The 21,071-nt window shown below is 45.5% G+C and overlaps 1 long non-coding RNA gene across 2 annotated transcripts in view; it reads left to right on the plus strand.

The window, feature by feature from the left end:
* The window catches only part of LOC142830023 (uncharacterized), an 81,169-nt gene that overhangs the window by 36,409 nt on the left and 23,689 nt on the right, over positions 1-21,071 (plus strand). Inside the window, exon 1 of one of the 2 annotated variants that reach the window (XR_012905032.2) lies at positions 230-536. The exons of the other annotated variant lie outside the window; for it this stretch is intronic. This is a non-coding gene — a long non-coding RNA (uncharacterized LOC142830023). Of the gene's footprint in view, positions 1-229; positions 537-21,071 lie in introns of those variants that run through there. 2 annotated transcript variants of the gene reach the window in all.

A 21,071-nucleotide genomic window follows, 5' to 3' on the forward strand; every position in this document is an offset into this window, starting at 1 on the left:
TTGACTCTGATGTCAGGACTGTGTACTCAATGTAGTATCTGATCTTACTTCTGAATAGAGTTGTTCTCAGTTGTAAGTAAGTCTGTTTATATGAAACCCACATAGCAGCCTTACAACTCATAAAATACTAGGCAGGAAATCCCCAACTTATGAACCAATTATGTTCCAAAAGTTCATTTGTAAGTCAGTTGTTTAGAGCTTGGAATGCAGTTTCTCATAGAAACATTGACATAAATGGTAGCTAGGTTCCCAGGCTAGCCCACAAAAGCTTATTTAACCCATAATATGTAGCTGAAATGCTGCATATTTGCAATAAAAAAGTAGATGTTTTTGTATTTAACCTTGAATGCTGGTGCTTGAGGAAAAGCAAGTTTAATTAGAGGAGGATGAGGTGATAGGTGGACATTCTGAAGGGAACTTCTGGGCATCCCCTACCCTTCTCCCCTCACTATCCTGTGCTCCTCCAGATTCCTATGGCCAGGACTTGTACTACTTGCTGCCACCTATGCCTCTTGGCTGCTCCCCTGAGACTGAAGGTGAGTTTTTGTTTGTATGTGAGGATGTTTGTAAGTCGGATGTTTGTAACTCGGGGACTGCCTGCACTCATTTCCCATGCTCTAATGCTGTTTGATATGTAATGTTTTGGACTATTATTTTAAAATACAATAGTGTATTTGTACAGGAAACTTTGGGGACAGAAACATGCAGAGACAAATCAGAAAATGTCCTGGCCCCTGCAGAACCAATCCTGAATTACTCTGATGCTGCAACCCCTGCATTTTACTGGAGGTTCCAGTGCATTGTACTTTTGAATTAGACAGTCTCTGAACAGTTCATTTCTGGCACATTCTAGCGTGAAATTCAGACCAGTAAGAGGTTGGGTCACTTTCTGCCTTGTAAGCCTGGGTGCCTCAAAATGCTTTGCTGCCGCAACTCTCTTGATTGGATGCTTCCAGATGGCATGTAAGCATGCACTGAGTGTCAGCATGATAAGCCCTGGTTCAGTGCTCTGACCCCAGCAACATACAAGATCCCTACTCTTGTTATACCTTTTGCTCCTTGGTTCCACTTTTCCACAACGCCGTATCTAACAAAAGGAGATAGGATCTTAAGGACGTTCAGATATAAAGGTCAGAGTAAGAAAGGCTTAGAATATAAGTGAAAAATGTAGAGGTTTCAGAGAGGTAACCATGTCAGTCTGTTTCTGCAAAAACAACGAGTCCAGTGGCACTTAAAACACTAACAAATGTATTAGCGAGTTAGGGATTAAATGTGCTCTACTACCCTAAAAATGTGTTTGTCTTTTAAGTACCACTGGACTCCTTGTTTTTAAAGAGGGTGAGCCTAATAGATTACAGCCTCTATTCAAGGTCATTTCCTCACCAGTCTGACTTCCAGCCAAATGACTGACCAGCACCTCTGATTAGAATCTCCCACAGTGTTTAAATTGCTCCGTTTCTTGTGTTCTTAGGTGAAAGATAAGTTGAAGTTATATGCTGTTTTCTTGATAGTTCAGTGAATGTTGGAAATGAATTTCTCTGACGGGTATCCCCTAAAGTAAAATTAATTGAAGCTGTGAGGAAGGCAACATAGAGTCTTTTGCTGAAATTAATTTCATGCTGTTTCTTCCCTCCCAGTGCAAATTGATCTATTTCCTTCAATCTCCTTCTCCTTTTGGTTAATGGTCTCCTTTACTTTTTATATAATTTGCATTTGCCTTGTCTCTTAATACCTTCCAGGTGGCCAAACCACATTCCTTTGTTTAGGGTGGAGTAGATTTAATCCTGCTTGGCAGACGCACTTTACAAACATATTGGAAACTGTATTATCTGTTTTGAATTTGCACTACAGTCACACACCAGACAATAATATTAACGATCCATATATTACTAGCTTTCTATTGATGTCTTACATGACACCTTTTCAATACAGATTATGAAAGTGTTGGGGGACACTGAGCTGGTCAGTCTAGCTGAAGCTTATTGTTCCAGATATCAAGGAGTCTTTTGCCCCCTTTGGATTTGTCCACACATGCTATAGAAAACCAGGATGGTTTCAAAAAGGGCTTGATTCTATTCTTAAATCTATTCAACTCATAGCTAATAGCTCTTTTTACTTCCATGTTAAATAATCAGGTCTTATAAGGCTCACTATGGGCTTTTGGAAAAATCAAAAGGGCAGTGGTCTATTTTAGAGGGAATTCCAATAGTATCTTAAGGATTTGCTTGAAGAAGAGATACCACCTCGAATTTATGAAAAAAGAATTGTAAATTGATGATGAGCTACATATTAATGATGGAAAAAGACAAGTCAGATTTCATAAAGTATAGTAAGTATTCTAAAATTATAAGAACTAGGCAAACTGCAGATGCTGTATTCCTCTACAGAGGTTTTTGCTTCCAGCCATGATATTTCCAAGGGTATGTCTACACTACATGGCTCCATCGACAGAGCCATGTAGATTTGTTTACTGGGCAAAGGGAAATGAAGCAGCCATTTATATAATTGCCGCTTCATTGAAATTTAAATGGCTGCCGTGCTGAGCCAACAAACAGCCAATCAGCTGTTTGTTGGCTCAGCGCGCTAGTCTGGACGCTCCGCGGTCGACATCAAAGCCCTTTGTCGACCTCTCCGGTAAACCTCATCTCGCGAGGAATAATAGGGCGGTCGACAAAGGGCTTTGATGTCGACTGCGAAGCGTCCAGACTAGTGTGCTGAGCCGACAAACAGCTGATCAGCTGTTTGTCGGCTCAGCGCGGCAGCCATTTAAATTTAAATGAAGCGGTGAATATTTAAATCGCCGCTTCATTTCCCTATGCCTACAACCCTAATCTACATGGCTCTGTTGATGGAGCCATGTAGTCTAGACACAGCCCTAGTGAGCAGATTGAACATCTCCAGCATGAACTGCTTGATCTTGTCCAGTTATTTAGAATCTTCATCAGTTACATTTCCAAGATCCAGGCTACTAAGTAAAGCTGTTAATCCAGATACAAATTTAATCTTCCTATTGAGAAGGATGATGATGCTAAAAAAATAGGAATAGCAATTTTATCAGAAAAAATCGGAATATTGCATCTAACCAGACTAAATTAGGCCTATCAAGATTATGTTCATTTAGTTTTCTTCCACTTTTTGAAGGAGTCATGGCAGCAGAGAAAAGAGGGGAAAATGAACATTCCAAGAATGGTTCCACTGATATCAATAAGCCTACTCAGTGAATAAAGTACTATTCACCATAAGAAAATCAGAATATGGTCTTCAGCGATTCAAGGTTCCTTCATCTTGCTTCATAAATTCTCTGATCCAGCAGAGCACTTAATGAGTCTACCATTCTCTTCTGAAAAGGTTTTAGGGGATGGCAAGATCAGAGATAGTGAATCATGATAAGAATGAGTAATTCTTTCAGACTATTCCCTTGCAGAACTTGAACACATTCTTGAAACCTAGTGGAAACAAGGCTTCAACCTATGTCAGATGCATGGATTAGTTTCAGCCCACAAAAGCTTATGCCCAAATAAATTTGTTAGTCTTTAAGGTGCCATAGTACTCCTCGTTTTTCCTGAAACAGACTAACACGGCTACCCCTCTGAAACTTGTCAACACTTTAAACTCAAGTTCTGCATTTCTTCATTTTGGAGCATATACTTTTTTAACCTTAAAATTGCATTAAAACAGGTTGAAATACCATTGGGGTAGTTGGAGGGATTTATATTCAGGCTGTGACTGTAGGAAAGTCACCTTTTTATTCATGACATTTGACCTCTGTGTGTATTCCTTACTTTACTTTAATGGCAGAACAACATTCTACTATTTTTTCTTTTATAATTCAGTTCAGACTTCAAATCATCTTTGGTGCACCGGTTGTCAACCACCACTTTCCATCTTTTGCAATTGCAACAGAGTGGTAAAACTTCTCCTTCCCCTTTGGATACCAATCTATTTGGTGATGTTTCTAACAGAACTGGAGCCAGGATCAGCCGAAGAGTTTGTGGGGCCCAAGGCAGCATGTTGACTGCAAGGCCAGGCTAGTAGATGCCGCAGTGCAGGTGGAGCCCTGGGGAGTGGGGCCAGCGAAGGAAGCAGCAGCTGACAATGAGAACCAGGAGCAACAGATGGAGCACGGACCACTTCATGATAGGGGAGCGGAGAGGAGGGAGCACAGGGAGAGTGGGGTCCAGCAGGGCTTTATCCCCTTTGAGCATCATAGGAGCTGCTGGCGCTAATCACCACTCGTGGGCCTAAGCCCCAACACAGTGCTGCCAATTTCAGTGCAGAGCCTTGAAGATACAGGGCCTTGCTTGCCCTGCCCTAAGGCCAGGCCTGGTTGGGGTTCTCTTCCTCTTACCAGTTTGCCTGTGATCTTGTTTTATAGCATGCAAAGCAACTCAATTTCAGCACTCAGTCAATCAGCAATGTATCCACAGAGGGTATGTCTACACTACAGCACTAATTCAAACAAATTAGTTAATTCAAACTAAACTAAGTCGAATTAGCGCATCTAGACTTAAAAACTAGTTCAAACTAGTGTTTTGCTAATTCAAACTAGCATGTCCACATTGAGTGGACCCTGAACCAAAGTTAAGGCTGGCCAGAAGTAGTGCCAGCAGGGCATCAGGTTACAGCTTAGAGGGTGGAGCTGCTGTCTCAGGCTAGCCGAAGGCTGTGCTTAAAGGGCCGGGACCCCTACCCCGGACAGACAGTTCTCAGGGTTCCTCACTTGCTTGTCTACCTTGATGAGGGACAGCAAAGCAGTCCTGTCTTGGAGTGCCCTGAGTGCCCACACTCGGCACGGCACAGCACTCGGCCATCAGCCCGGCTGCACTTGCCTCAGGCTTCCATCCGGGGGAGTCAATCGGGGGGCTGCAGGAGAGCTTCCACCCCGAGGAGCCTGCAGAGTCCCCCCAGTCCTTCCCATCGGGGGCTCGTACCCCATTCCTCCCTCACCTCCTTCCACTTACCCCTCCCCAGCCCCCCTTCCTGATGTAAAAAATAAAGGACACGTGTGTTCAAAAATAGACACTCTCTTTATTTAACAAAGCTGGGGGGGGGGGGGATTAACCCCTGGGGGGACTGGGAAAAGGAGGTGGGAGAAAGGGTGGGGGAGGGGGAAACCTGGAAGGGGGAAGTCAGAGGAATAAGGAGGGGAAATATAAAACTGTATGGTATGCCCACATCTTCAGTACTGTGTACAGATGTGATCTCATCACCCCAAAAAAGATATTTTAGCCTTGGAAAGGGTTCCGAAAAGGGCAACTAAAATGATCAGGGGTTTGGAACAGGTCCCATATGAGGAGAAGCTAAAGTGACTGGGACTTTTCAGTTTGGAAAAGAGGAGAATGAGGGGGGATATGATAGAGATATATAAAATCATGAGTGGTGTGGAGAGGGTGCATAAAGAAAAGTTCTTCATTAGTTCCCATAATAGAAGAACTAAAGGACACCAAATGAAATGAATGGGTAGCAGGCTTCAAACTAATAACAAAGTTCTTCACAAAGCAAATAGTCAACCTGTGGAACTCCTTGCTACAGGAGGCTGTGAAGGCTAGAACTAAAACAGAGTTTAAAGAGAAGTTAGATAAAGTCATGGAGGTTGGTCCATAGAGTGCTATTAGCCAGGGGGTAGGAACAGTGTCCCTGGCCGCTGTTTGTGGAAGGTTGGAGATGGATGGCATGAGACAAATGGCTTGGTCATTGTCTTCGGTCCATCCCCTCCGGGGTAGCTGTTGTTGGCCGCTGTCGGCAGACAGGCTACTGGGATTGATGGACCTTTGGTCTGACCCAGTACGGCCATTCTTATGTTCTAAGCTCAGGGCTCAGGGTCAGGGGTCTCACTGGACTATCTTGATTTTCACGCAAACTTGCTCCTGGGTTTGCATGTGGCCTTTGGTGGCCAGGCTGGCAGCTATCCTGCCCTAGACGGCCACTTTCCTGTGGCTAGTGCGGAGGTCGTGGATGAGGTCATTGGAGGCCTCCCCCCAAACCTGGATGACGTCCACGATCTCTGCACTAGACCAGGCAGGTGCCCACTTCTTGCAGTCCTGGGCAGGCTCCTGGGAGCTGCCAGCCTGGTTCCGGAAAGAGGCGGAGGGCTGGGTGGCAGCGGGTGGCTGGCTCATGCCATGCCAGGTGCAGGGTGTGCTGGCTGGGTGCTGGCACGCTTGCACCTGGCATGGGCACAGTAGCCAGACCGTGCCCCTTTAAGGGCTCCGGGGCCGGGAGGGGGGCAGAAGAATTTCTCTAGTTGTGCCCAGAGTGGCCACCAGGGCAAGCTGGGAAAGGCTAGCCTCCCACTAGTTCGAATTAAGTGGCTACACAGCCCTTAATTCGAACTACTTAATTCGAACTAGGCATTCATCCTCATAGAATGAGGTTTACATAGTTCGAATTAAGCATTCCGCTAGTTCGAATTAAGATCAAACTAGCGGTTTGCATGTGTAGTGCCTATTAAAGTTAATTCGAACTAACGGCTTTTAGTTCGAATTAACTTTGTAGTGTAGACATACCCAGAGAGATATTATTCTCTTATCCTCAGAGCTCAAGTAATTGTGCTCTTTAAAATTAATCCTTCTTATCACCTCATCCATCTTAATTTGAGTTATTCAGCTAATTTTAACAGTCCTTTGTAACATCAATATTTAGAGGGCTCAGGTCATATTTTTAAAGAGTCCAAGTTCTCTTTCTTTAAGTGACCAGAATCTCCATATAGGAAGGTTGATTATATATTGCATTGAAGAGGCACTATAATGGCATAAATAGGAGCTGGGTTCTAAAAACACATTCATGAAAATATGAAGTATGTATAGATTTGTTTCCCTTTCCTACTATCTTTCATATTCATGCCTTGGTTTAGATCATAAATACTTCAGGACAAGAACTGAAGTGCTCATACATTGCCTAGCATAGAAGGATATTTATCCACAGTTTCATAAATAATTAATATTTGTCTTAAGCAGCCTCAATAGACACTTGAAGACTGTTGAAGTACCCCAGCCAAATTCTGCTATTTAAAGTTGTGCATCCCAACAGCAAATAGTGGAATTATTCTGTTTTAAATTTAGCTGTCCAAAACATTTCTGATGGTTTCGAAAACTGATAAAAATGCACTGAAGTAGATGGACATATTTTTGTTGAAATCATATAGCTTTGAAACAGTTTGGTAATGTGTGAAGCAGAAAGAATAACTCTTGATTTCCAAATCTAAGGGTAAGTTTGCAAGACTGTCAGAAAAACATCTTGTTACTTCTAAATTGAATACATATGAGAGAACAACTGAAATAAACCATTTTTAAAGAGTGACATTCCAGGGAAGAAACTTATTTCTGAGACAAAAATTCTTATTTACCCATGAGGCCAAAAGAAATCTGATGAGGTTCAAGAAGTATAGTGCAGAGTTCTGCACTTGGAACAGAAGAATCGGAAGTATTGTTACAGACTTGGAACTGATTAGCTAAGTAGCAGTTCTGCAGAAAAGGACTTGGAGATTGCAGTGGATGAGAAGCTAGATGTGAGTCAACAGTGTGCCCTTGTAGCCAAGATAGTTAATGGCATGTTAGGTTTCATTAGGAGGAGCATTTCCAGCAGTTCTAGAGAAGTTATTATTCCCCTCAACTGGGCACTGGTGAGGCCACGTCTGGAGTATTGCATCCAATTCTGGGCCCCCACTATAGAAAGGATGTGGATGAATTGGAGAGGGTCCAATGGAGGGCAACCAAAGTTATTAGAGGGTTGGAGCACATGACCTACGAGGAGAGGCTGAGGGATTTGGGCTTATTTAGTCTGCAGAAGCGAAGCGTGAGGGGGGATTTGATAGCAGCCTTCAAATTCCTGAAGAGAGGTTCCAAAGAGACTGGAGAGAGGCTGTTCTCAGTTGTGACAGATGGCAGAACAAGGGGCAATGGTCTCAAGTTACAGTGGGAAAGGTCTAGATTGGATATTAGGAAAAACTGTTTCACTAGGAGGGTGGTGAAGCACTGGACTCGGTTACCTAGGGAGGTGGTGGAATCTCCATCTGTAGGGTTTTTAAGTCCCAGCTTGACAACGCCTTGGCTGGGATGATTTAGTTGGGGCTGGCCCTCTTTTGGGCAGGGGGCTGGACCCGATGACCTCCCAAGGTCTCTTCCAGCCCTAGGATTCTATGATTCTATGTCTGAATCTTTTCAGTGTTATCTTAGCATTAACTATTCAGGGAGGATTTTAGTAGCTACTCCCCCAGTTCTCTTTTGGTGGGCTCTGTGAGACTGTTGATGTCATCAGTGTAAGGAATTACTTCAGTTCCTTCCTCCTAAGATGGGGGAAGTAGAGGAATGATAAATATAGTGCATATCCCTCCAGCTAATCAGGGGAGAAGGAAGTTACACCTATTAGCAGAGTAAAGGGAAACATATTTTTCTTCAGCTTTACCACCCTGTAAATTACTTCAGTGTTCAAACCACTTATAATTATCTGGAACTTTATACCAATCCTAAGAGAGATTATGTTTGTTAGTATATTTCTCATTTGTTTGTCTAGAGCCATGCACTATAATGCAACCCAATAAGAGATCTTGCAGAGAAATACTAATATAAATGCCCAAAGAAGGTAATATATTGTGCTGCTACAAGTAAGCCATAATACAAAATGTTTCTTTTAAAATTTTTAAATACCCCAGCCAAGAGTTTAGTGAGGACAATTCAGCAACATTCTGTTTTAATCATTTGTTTATAGTAAATTGAATAGTTTTTCCTCTTTTCTTTATATATTCATATATGAATGCCAAAAAAATATGAACACATCAGATGACTATGTAACTTTTATAGATTCTACAGGGGCTGTGTCCAGACTCAGGGTTTTTTTTGAAAAAAGTAGACTTTTTTCGAAAAAACTTCCCCTGCGTCCAGACTCAAGCCGCGTTCTTTCGAAATTAATTCGAAAGAACGCGGCTTTTCTTTCGATGGCGGTAAACCTCAATTTACGAGGAAGAACGCCTTCTTTCGAAAGTTCCTCTTTCGAAAGAAGGCGTTCTTCAATGTAAATAGGGCTTCTTCAAAAGAGAGCATCCAGACTCACTGGATGCTTTCTTTCGAAAAAGCAAGCCGCTTTTTCGAAATTTCTCCGTGCAGTCTAGACGCTCTCTTTCGAAAGAGGCTCTTTTGAAAGATGCTTTCGAAAGAGCCTCTTTCGAAAGAAGCCTGCAGTCTAGACATAGCCTTAGTGGCATACACAGGATTTCATACATGTTTATTTGAGATTATATAAATAAAACACAAAATGTATGCAGAAGTATTAAGAGTGAAAAATCAAACACTTAAAAATTAGAAAAAGGTCTGAAATAAAGTTGCCTGCATTTTGACTTCACTTTTTGAGCACTCAAACTCTGTAAATCTGACCCTGGATTATCATGTTAGGCTCTCAGGCTATGTCTAGACTACAGAGTTTTATCGGAAAAATGGCTGTTTTTCTGACAAAAGTGGAGTTGTGTCCACACTGCAAGCATATTCTTTCGACAGTAAATTGAAAGAACAGAGGGCTTTTTGCACAATTGGTAAACCTCATTCTATGAGGAGGAAGCCTTTTTGCAAAAGAGTTCTTTTGCAAAAAGGCATGTGTGGATGGGAAAGAGGGAGTTTTTTCAGAGGAAGAGGGAAAAGGAAAAAGCATGGATGCCCTGGTGGCCATTCTGTCCATAGCAATCACTGTACACATGCGAGATAGCGTCCAGGCAGTCTGGACACTATCTTTCAAAAAAGCTCATCGCTTTTTTAAAATGAGTTTTTGCAGTGTGGACATGCTCTTGCACAAGACTATCTTGCTGTGATTAATTTTTAGGATTATGAGATTTGGTGAGAATATTTTAAGTCCATGATATAAAAACATTGCACAAGTGTTGCTTACTTTAATGCCTATTTTGTATTTCATCATGTAAATAACACAGGAAATGTGATCTGGCAGTTATGCAAACAATAACAGATGGTCATGAAGACTAAATAAGTTTTTAAAATTTTATTCTGTAAAGCACTGTGCTGTTTGTAAGTAGCAGCATATGTAGCCTGATCCAGAGACTCTCATTTATCATTTTGAGGGTTGATGGGTTGTAGTCCCAGAATTGAACCCAGTTAAATTATTATTGCAATTATTGTGTGGCTGGGAACTGCAATATGACAGGTGAAACACTCACACTATAGGATTTTTTTTATATTTACAAATAAATAATTGATTTACATTTTTAGTAAAGTTACATACATTAACTCAGCAAGGTAGATAGAGATAATACAAAAAGTACATTTGGACATACCATCCTTTGATCCCTTTCAGAAGAAATGAAATGTTAGCCATTCTCTTCCTTGTCACTGTAAACTTCCCCATCTCTACCAATGACTCTCATTCTGGACCTCCCCTCCCTCTCCCAAGGTCTATGTCCCTCCCTTTGCTGCTCTGGGATGCCACTTTTATAATATACTATTATTACCTGTCTCATTGTGACGGTAGACATACATGTAGCTTCTTCCCTCCCTGCTGTTCCTGGGGGCAGAGAGGCTTGGGCCAGCTCAGGCCTCACGGCTGCCTCCTTTCCCACTACTCCAGGGCCAGGAATAGGGTAGCCAGATGGTTGCAACAGAAATACCTGGACACACTTGACTTTACCTCACAATATACATTACATCTTATTTAGAAAATACCGGACATTTATATTTTCTCAATTTGTTTCCTGAACAGAAAGCTAAAATACTGGACTGTCTGCTTCAAAACCAGACACCTGGGCTACGTCTAGACTGGCCCCAAATTCCGGAAAAGGGATGCAAAGCAGGTAAGTCAGCATAGGGAAATCCGCAGGAGTTTTAAATATCCCCCGCGGATTTAAATAAACATGTCCACCGCTTTTTTTCCGGCTTGGGGAAAAGCCGGAAAAAAAGCATCTAGACTGGCGCGATCCTCCGGAATAAAGCCCTTTTCCGGAATCAGAATAAGAGATCCTCCGGAAAAGGGCTTTATTCCGGAGGATCGCGCCAGTCTAGATGCTTTTTTCCGGCTTTTCCCCAAGCCGGGAAAAAAGCGGTGGACATGTTTATTTAAATCCGCGGGGGATATTTAAATCCCCTGCGGATTTCCCTATGCTGACTTACCTGCTTTGCATCCCTTTTCCGGAATTTGGGGCCAGTCTAGACGTAGCCCTGGCAATCCTAGCCGTGTGGCCTCTTCCCTCCCCGCTGCTCCCAGGCGTGAGGTGTTAGGGCCATGCATCCTCTTCCTTCACTGCTGCTCTGGGATGCGTGTGCGCTCTTCCCCTCCCCATGGCAGGGAGGGGCACACATATGGTCTCTTCCCCACTGCTGCTCATGGGGCGGGGAGGCTTGGGTCAGCTTGGGCCATGTGGCCTCTTCCCTCCCCACTGTTCTCAGGGGCAGTGGGGGGTTAGGGCCTCTTCCCTTCCTGCTGGTCCAGGGTTGCTTGGGGGTGCATGTGCATACTCTTCCCCTCCCTGTGGTGGGGGGTGGCATGCACATGCTCAGTTTTCTGCTCCTCCTCCCCTCCCTGTGGTGGGCGTAGGGCCTCAGTGGACTGGACGGGACTGTAGGTGGGGCTGGGGGCCTGCCTCCCCTTAGAAACTTCTCGAGTTTTCTCAAATGTTCTCTGTGACAGACAGTGTGACAGACACCTCTCCTTTTATAATAGCATAGATTACACTGATGTTACCATGTCTAATGAATATTCAGGTAGGGTTTTTCCTCTCTTCTTATTTGTATTTCCTCCCCTTACCAATGTTAAGGTTCCTTTTTCTTTAGATTAGTATATCTATGATTTCTCTTCATTATCATATACATCAATTCATTGCATGACACATAGGCAGTTGGATTTCACATCCATAGCCTTCCAGAAGTTGGTGTCCGCTCATGTTCTGTTGTCAGCTGATGTCATATGTACAAAGCTCTCTTTTACATTCTACTTCCAGTTCCATATCACTTATGAGTTACCAAGTTTATAAATACCAAATTTTGTAGGCCTCGAGCCTCATATTAACTGCTAAAGCCAATGTCTCACTGGATACAAACCTGTAGCTTCCTTGAATTGCTGCTGACTATAATGAAGCAGAATATGTCGCAAAGCAGTGAATTTAGTGGAGGTTTGTCCACTGGACTAAACATGAAACCTTCGAGCTAGTTTCTTATACTCTGACATGCACTGAAAAAAAGTACCTGAGACAAAGGACTTTTCTACACTATATAGTTTGGTAGCAAATGCCGCCTTTTGCCTACAAAACGGGAAGTGTACACACCACAAAGCTATGTTTGGCAGCAAAACTCTGTTGTTTTGCCAACAACATAAAACCACCACAACAAGAGACATAAAGCTTTTGGTGGCCACGTGGAAGTGACAAAGCATCAATGAAGAAGCTGCTGTTCGTTATGTTGACATAATTGGCCTCCCTTAGTATCTCACAATGCCCACCACTGTTGAGCTTGGCTGCCCTGCATCTAGCTATGCAGGCATTCAACCCTCCCCTTTCAAAGCTCCAGGACATGGAGCTGCTGATGATGTTGCTCTGGGAAGCTGAGGAGGCTGCGTGAAAATTCAGAGGAAAACTGCTTCTATGGGGATGGGGGAGTGAGACAGAAATATGAGGGGTGGGGAGAGCAAGAGATAGCTCAATCTGCTGAATGAACTTAAAGAGACAGCATGGCAATATGCTCTCCCCCAACACACACTTCCCCAACACACACACTGTTTCTGTCTCTCTCCCTCACACACTCACAATCCCTGTCAGAGGCGACTGTTCAGCGGGGATATGGGGGGGGGAGGGGCACACCACCTCAGTTTCTCCACCAGGGAGACTTAACTGTCTCACATGTGCCTGAGTCTTTACTACTAGATACCAAGAGATTTCAAGGTCCCAAGGGCACCTTATCTCCAGCTCTCACCTCCCCCATTATGCCTCTCCAGTGAGGCAGAAGAAGACATTGAAAAGACACAATATTATTTCTCTGTTCAGACACATGCTACTGAGGGGACGTACTAATGCAAGATCCTCATATCCCAGGAAATGGCCACACTGGTACAATCACCCCTGGATGGGATGCTTTCCTGGCCACTGGCCATACCGGAATCCAAGGGACTATTACAGGAGACCCTCTGGGGTCCATCTTGCTTCCCAGAGAGAGGTTAAATCTCCTGCCTCTACTTCTTTTGTAAAACCAGAGCAACAAGCTGACGAGTCTGATCAGCCAGTAGAAAACATGGCTTTCAGTACCTCTCCTATGCTAAGCAATCACCCATTTTACAAAAGGAGGCTAAATTACCTCTCCCACCTACATCTATGGACGAGCTCGCACACTTCCATGACCTCTTCAACAGGATAGCTGATGATCTCAAGATGACTCTTGAGGAATACCCGAAACCCAGCATGAACTCACTGATGTCCTACAAGCCACCGCATCTTCCAAAATAGCACTGCAAATTAACAGTGCCATCATGAAACCAGCTAAAACTACTAGAACCCCCACTAACGAGAGTGGACAGGAAGTATTTTGTTCCATCTAAGGGTTCTATATTCCTACATACATACCCAACACCCTGTTCACTGGTGGCCAACATGGAAAATCAGAAAAGTAAACAACAGTATCCCTGGTCTGCCTGATCTGACAAGGAAACCAGGAGAATGGACTCCTTCAGCCAAAAAGTATATTCATTTTGTACCTTACAATTTAGAGTGACAAATCTTGCTATGCTATTAGCAAAATATGACCACAGAAACCACTCCAAAATCTTGGAATTTATTGAGCGCATCTCAGAAGACAATTAACTATTTAAAACATTAGTCTCCAAGGAACAATTGATCTCCCATACAGCTCTTCAGGCGACCCTTGATGCTGCAGACTTGGCCACTAGATCCACAGCCACAGCTGTTGTCATTCAACGGGCCTTCGGGTTTGTTCCTTTCACCATCCCATGTTAAATACAAAATATCATTGAGGAGCTCCCTTTTGAAAGTGATAAGCAATTGACAGCTACAACCAGTGATCTGCTGCACATCACAAAACTCATGTGCCACACTCAAATCACTTGACATTCAACCACCTACCACAAAAAAGACAATATACATATCAGCCATACCGACAGCCATGGTATCCCGCCTACCCACAAAAACACCGAAGCCAATATGTTACACATCAGCAACACCACAGACCCAGAACCCAATGACATCACCCTCCACAATAACAGTGACCCAACCCCATACCATAAACAAATAAATTTGAAGCTTTAGTTGAGGATATAGAAGACATCGTTCCTTACCCAGCATCTACTGTAGCCATCCAGTCATTTGGACACCATCTGCACCCATTCCTCACCAACTGGGCAGCTATCACTATAGGGTACAGTTCTTCATACCAGGGGGGCAATCAGGCTGTGACATTTATACACTACCACCCTTAAAATGTTAAATAATAATAGCAGTCTCTAAGAATTATTACCACTATCTACAGAAGCAAATTTTTCAGATGCTACTCATTTACAAAATCTCTAGAGTTTTCTAAATGATAACTTCATCAATACATAGGGTTGCCACGTGTCCAGTATTGAATGAGACAGTCCAGTATTTGGACTTTGTGTCCAGTAAACAAATTGAGAAAATACCAGACATATAAATATCTGGTATTTTCTAATTAAGTATGTTTTTCTGCTTTTCCTGTGCCCAATGGAAGCTCGCTGGAGACACATGGCAATTAAAGGGGTCATGACATGAGGCTTTTTTTTTTTTTTGCTCGGCACATTTTTTATATTTTTAAAAACCATCTGGCAACCCTATCAATGCAGGAAAACAGACTGTCACTGCAAAGGTCAAAGTGTGGGTTTACAAATGAGTGGCTAACAAATAAGTCCCTATCTGTTGTCTTTCCCTTTCTCTATAGCAGTGTCAAAGGCTGTGTCCAGACTCAGGGGTTTTTTCAAAAAAAATAGCCTTTTTTCGAAAAAACTTCACCTGCGTCCAGACTCAAGCCGCGTTCTTTCGAAATTAAATCGAAAGAACGCGGCTTTTCTTTCGACGGCGGTACACCTAATTCTACGAGGAAGAACACCTTTTTCGACGGAGATCCGTCGAAAGTAAGTGAGTGTGGACGGGGGGAGCCCTTTTTTTCAAAAATATTGGCCTCCAGGAAGAAGCCCTGGTGGACAATCTGGGGCATGGGTTGCATGTCTGTGGTTCCTGTCTGCAGCCATTCCTTAAAGGGACAGGCACCCTCACAGCCACTTGTTGCAGAGAAGGAGCCAGAGCACACGGCTACTTTGCTGCAGCATGTCCCAGCCCCAAGACCGTCCTGGCCCTTCCACAGAGCCTTCTGGGGACCCAGCCAAGGGCTCCAAACGCCGGGCACCATCCTGGTCTGGCCCAGAGATCAAGAGCCTGCTGGAGCTCTGGGGAGAGGAGGAGGCCTTACAGGCCCTCAAAAGCCGGCGGCAAAATGCCGATATTTATGGCCGCATGGCTGAAGCCCTGGCCCAGAAGGGCCACTACCCCCGCACCCAGGACCAGGTGCGCTCCAAAGTGAAGGAGCTGCGCCAGGGCTACGTCAAGGCCAGGGAGGAGAGCTGCCATTCTGGGGCAGCCCCCTACTACTGCCCTTACTACACGGAGCTGGACCAGATCCTGGGTGGCAGTGGCGAAGCACGCACACCACGGCGGTTCGTCCAGTCTGGATTGGCAGACCCCGTGGTGGACGCTCCCGAGCAGGACCCAGAGCAGTCTGGAGACGGGGACATGGTGCCAGAGGAGGACAGTGAGGAGACGGCGACCCTCACCCTGGAGCCAGTCACCCAGACCTCAGAGGCCTCCCAGGCATCATCTGGCGCAGGAGAGGAAGCAGCAGGTGAGTGCAGTGAGGTTGTGTAACACCCGGGGGGGGGGGGGGAGGTAAGTGGGTGCACAGTGGGTGATGCACAAGGGAAACCTGTCATGCTCAGGCTGATGCCCAGGTCTCACATACACAGTGTTACCTTCAGAATGTCTGATTCCCCTGTCTCAAGGGAGAGGGCATGCCCTTTTGGACAGCTGTTGCACACATGACTGATAGTGATAGAAATGTAGCCGTGTTACTCTGATCTGAGGAAGTGGGTCTGGCCCAGGAAAGCTCATCCCCTAATAAACCATCCTGTTAGTATTTTAAGTGCTACAGAGTCCAGTTTTTAGGACTGATTGTGTCTTCTTCTTTTCGTCCACAGCCAGACCAGCCGTGGAAGAGGGCCGCAGCACCCCAGCCCCACCTCCATCTCCATCTCGGGGACATGGGAGCTGCAGACACAGGCGTGTCTATGCGGACATCCTCAGGCAGCACGTGGAGGCCGTGCAGGAGCTGAACTCCATCCTCAGAGAGAGGGCGGAGGCAGAGGATCGCTGGCGTGACCGGCTCATGGAGGAGCTAGTCCTGCAGCGCACGTCCCTGTGTGCCACTCAGGGAGGTCTGCGGCTTGCCTGCTCCTGTGCCTGGTCCTGCTCCTCCAGCACCCCATGACCCCACCCCACCAAACCCCCCTTCCACAACAGCATCCCTTTCCCCCCTTGGACCTCCCTCTCCCCCAGCCCCCACAGTTCCCCAGCCCCTCTCTCCCCCGGCCTTCCTCTCCCCCAGGCTTCCACGTCCCAAGAGCACCCCAGCCAGCCAACCGACAGGTGCACCATCCGATCCCGTAGCTATGGAGCACCCCGAACACGAGGCCCAGGCAGGAGAGGGAAATCAGGCAAGCACCGTGCAACCTGATCCCCTTCTCCCCTCCAGGTTTCAAGTCCCCTTCCCCCCTCCAGGTTTCAAGCACCCCTATCACCCCAGTTAAAGCACAAAGAAAGGGTTCAACAAGATGTTTATTGTAAATAGTTTTTTCAACAACAAAAATGAAAAAAAAATTTGTTATGTTTGATACAGGTATACTATTTTTTGAGAATATGTAAAAAAATTAAACAGAACATTTTATTTTGCAACACACCCTGGTGTTACTGATTTGTCCAAACAGGGTCAGGAGATGGGTTGTGGAGGGAAGCTTCTATTGGGCCAGGGCCCAGTCCCCAGGCAGAAGCCCCTCAGTACAGTCAGTGGCCTCCACTTGAGAATTGCTCCCGGAGGGCCTCCCGTATGCCAACAGCAGACCGGTGAGCCTGGCGGATGGCAGCTGTCCGGGGCTGGGCAAAGTGCCTCTTCTGGCCATCAGCACCTCTACCCCACCCTGGTAGGAAGGCCTCCCCTTTCCTCTCCACCAGGTTATGGAGAACGCAACACGCGGCCACCACCTCAGGGATGTTGCTCTCCCCCATGTCTAGGCGTGTGAGCAAGCACCGGAATCTGCCTTTTAAACGTCCGAACGCACATTCCACCTGGTTGCGAGCCTGGTTAAGGTGAGCATTAAACTGCTCCTTGCTCGCATCCAGGTGGCTGGTGTAGGGCTTCATCAGCCACGGCATCAGGGGATAGGCGGCATCAGCCACTATGCACACCGGCATGTGCACATCCCCAACCGCAAACTCGCGATGCGGGAAAAATGTTCCTGCCTGAAGCCTCCGGTAGAGGTACGAGTTCCTGAAGATGCGGGCATCATGTGCCCGCCCTGACCACCCAACACAAATGTCTGAAAACTGGCCACGATGGTCGACCAGGGCCTGGAGGACCATAGAAAAGTAGCCCTTTCTGTTGATGAATTGGGCTGCTCGATGGGGCGGTGCACGGATTGCAATGTGTGTCCCATCGAGCGCTCCTCCACAATTCGGGAAGCCAAGGGCAGCAAAGCCGGCCATGACGCTGTCCAGATCTGGTATACAGATGAGCCTGTTGAGCAGCTCCGAATTGATGGCCCTCACCACCTGCAGAACGAGACAGACAACAAAATGTTAGAAGGGGTGCCTTATCTCTTAGGAGGAGAACCCACCGCCCACCTTCCCTCTCAAACACCCCGGGAATCCCCTCCTCAAACCCCCCCCCCCCAACAATTCAGGGTGAGTGGAGGAGCTCCCTCCCACTCCCACTCCACTTGGCCCTTCCTGACAGTCTCCTTTCCCTCCACCCCAAACTGTGACTGTCCCCACACAATGACTTACCTCCATCAGGATGGATCCAACGGTAGACCTGCCCACTCCAAATTGGTGTCCCACGGAGCGGTAGCTGTCGGGGGTTGCCAGCTTCCAGAGGGCAATGGCGACCCTCTTTTTCGGGGGGATGGCGGGCCGCAGGTGGGTGTCTTGCCATTGCAGAGCAGGGGCGAGCCAGGTACACAGCTCCTGGAAAGTGGTCTTTCACATCCTGAAGTTGCGTAGCCAGTCTTGGTCATCCCAGATCTCCATCACGAGCCGGTCCCACCAGTCAGAGCTGGTGTCAAACCTCCAAACACGCCTGTCCACAAAAAAGTTTGGAGGCAAGGGCAGTGCGGCTGCTTGACGGAGGAGCCCCTCGTACCTCTGGTCTGGGTCCAGCTCGGGAAGTAGCCTCATGACTGTGTCATGCAGATGCAGTAACAGCTGCAGTATGGTGGTGTGGGGCCATCGCCTGCCCAGGGGCAGCTCTGGCTCCATGCCACAAAAATGGGTCTAAACCAGAAAAACCTCCAGAGAAAAAAGCTGCTGGGGTGTCCCAGGAAGCTGAGCACTCCAAACCAGCACTGCAATGCCTTGCTTACCTCCTAGAGGGACAGCAAAGGCAGCTGCAGGAGCAGAGTAACGGGTGTTCAGGAGTGTCCCTTTCACCACGCGTCTCTGCAAAGGGCAGGCAGGCAGCATCCGGAAGGAAATGCTGCCCCCTTGCCCTGGCAGAAGCAGTTCCGGGTGGCTTTGAATTTCGAAAGAGCGTCCAGCAGTCAGGACGCTCTTTTTCAAAAAAGCTGATCGATTTTTCCGATCCGCGTATTGTAGTCTAGACGCGCTCTTTCGAAAGAGGCTCTTTCGAAAGTATCTTTCGAAAGCGCCTCTTTCGAAAGAAGCCTGCAGTCTAGACATAGCCAAAGAGTAGCCCTGGCTTGACCACCAAACTGTGGCAGGCTGGAGCATGACAGGCAGGCCTGACTGTTTCCCTCCTTCACAGTCCCTAGAAATAGTCTAAAGCATCTTTCTGAGTACAAAGAGCTGTTGTGTGATTAGTTTATTATGAAAGAAAGTCCTCTGCACATAAAACCATAAGAGAAAAAGCCCCAGCATTAAGAGTCATAGTCATAGTCCAGCACAGCCACAGCATCCCTTGCCTCTCCTCTAGGTTTCCAACTTTTGTACCTTTCCAGCTGCAGTCCACTGACTCTGGAAGGACCGCTAGTTAGCTACTCCACTAGCTCCTAGCTCTCACCCTGTTCCCACCACCCAACATTAGCGTTGACTCCTGAAAGTCTTGAGATTAACCTTTCTAGATGACTCCTTCTTCATTCCAGAGAGGATTTACAGCTTTTCTTAGACACTTTCTCAAGTCTTGGGCAGCCCTATCTCATTGGGAGCGGGTGCCTGTGCCGCAGGGCTAAGTCTGGCTTTCATTTTCATACACACTAGCTCTCTGTTGCTTAGTGACTCTATCCTATTCATATTCTCCATAATCTTGTATAGCCCCTGGTTGCTGGCCCAGACTACCCTCTTAATCAGCCAAATGAGAGCACCATTCCTGCAAGAGGGGGACTTGACCTGCTTCATTTACGTGTAACTAGCCACCCTGTGATCGTTCTGCCTCACCAAGCTCTCCATCCATTTTCAGATCTTATCTGAAAACACTATGAAGATACAATACAAAAAAGGTTCCAATCTTACCCTTCGTGAAGTCAGCAAGAGCTGGAGCAGGCCCTAAGCGGCATTGTCTTTAACTACCTTGAAATGTAGCACTCAACTACGAACCATTTGTCATGCTCGTGCACGGGATCAACTCTTACTTTCCTGCCTGGCTCCCTCATGTTGCCAGCTGGTACACGGAGAGGAGAGCAACCTCTGTAAAAGGTCTGCTGTTCTCCCTTCTACATAAGTGACACGCATTGAAAGTTCTGGCCAGCTCAAACAAAAAAGGAGAAATAGAGACCAAAAAGTGATTCAGAGTAACTCCTTGCTAATTAAATGCATATGTGATCGTTACAAAATCTCTATGGCTATGATCCCACAAACACTGGTGCACTTGTATAACTTTACTTATGTAAATCATCAGACTCCAGTGGTACTACTTCCGTTAACACAAGCATGCAGATATTTGTGTTCGTATGACAGGGACCCATGATTTATACAAAACTGATACTTCAAATTTCTTATTTTTGAAGATGTGATGCTTTCATAATTTTGCAAAGGGGGTAACTGTCAGGAGATATTTTTGTCACTACATTTGAATGGCATTTGTAAAATTCAGAAAATGACAAGTCCCTTTGATTGTTCCCATCACAATTCCAGTCCCATATCTGGTAGGCCATACTCTTAACCACCTGCACTTGTTCTCTAGATTCATCTCATCCTGCTTCTCCATAATTACACGGCTCTTCTGGGGAAACTTAGTAATATCATTATTGCAATAAGGACAAGGGATAGGTTGAAAAATTGAAATAGTTTTGGAAATAATTCACTTTGTGACTTATGTATCTTCTCTCAGAAACATCAGACAGAACCCTGGAAAAAGCATATTGAAGAAGGATGTGTAAGGCTTGAAAACATGTTGCTAGCTCAAGCAAAATCCCCATGCCTGTCACTATTCAGTTGAATCACATAGCTAGACTCAGGCTGGCTCACCTACATGTTACTGTGATTAAAATAGATATTAGAATTATAAGAATGTAATTAGTATTTAGACTTCATGGAATACTTATAAGTTGCTTCATTATTATTCTCACTTATCCATATTATAAATTTATATCTGAATGTTTGCATTTCAAGCCATACTTTGTAACTGTGTAAATCACCACATAGGAGACAGATTTTAACTAGCATGAAATGCTAGTCTCCAACAAAAGGTGTTCAGGAAGGACCATCAACACCAGACAGACTACCATGGAATATGAAAGAGGACAAAAGATTTTGTTGTGAGATCATAAGTGCAATTGACTTAGTGGAAATGACTGGTCCTTTGAGACGGGGGGTAACCTGAATGTTGCTGTGATCTGTAGTGTAAGAG

Source organism: Pelodiscus sinensis, chromosome 1 (assembly GCF_052426305.1).
Source record: "Pelodiscus sinensis isolate ZL-2025 chromosome 1, ASM5242630v1, whole genome shotgun sequence".
Classification (NCBI taxonomy): domain Eukaryota; kingdom Metazoa; phylum Chordata; order Testudines; family Trionychidae; genus Pelodiscus; species Pelodiscus sinensis.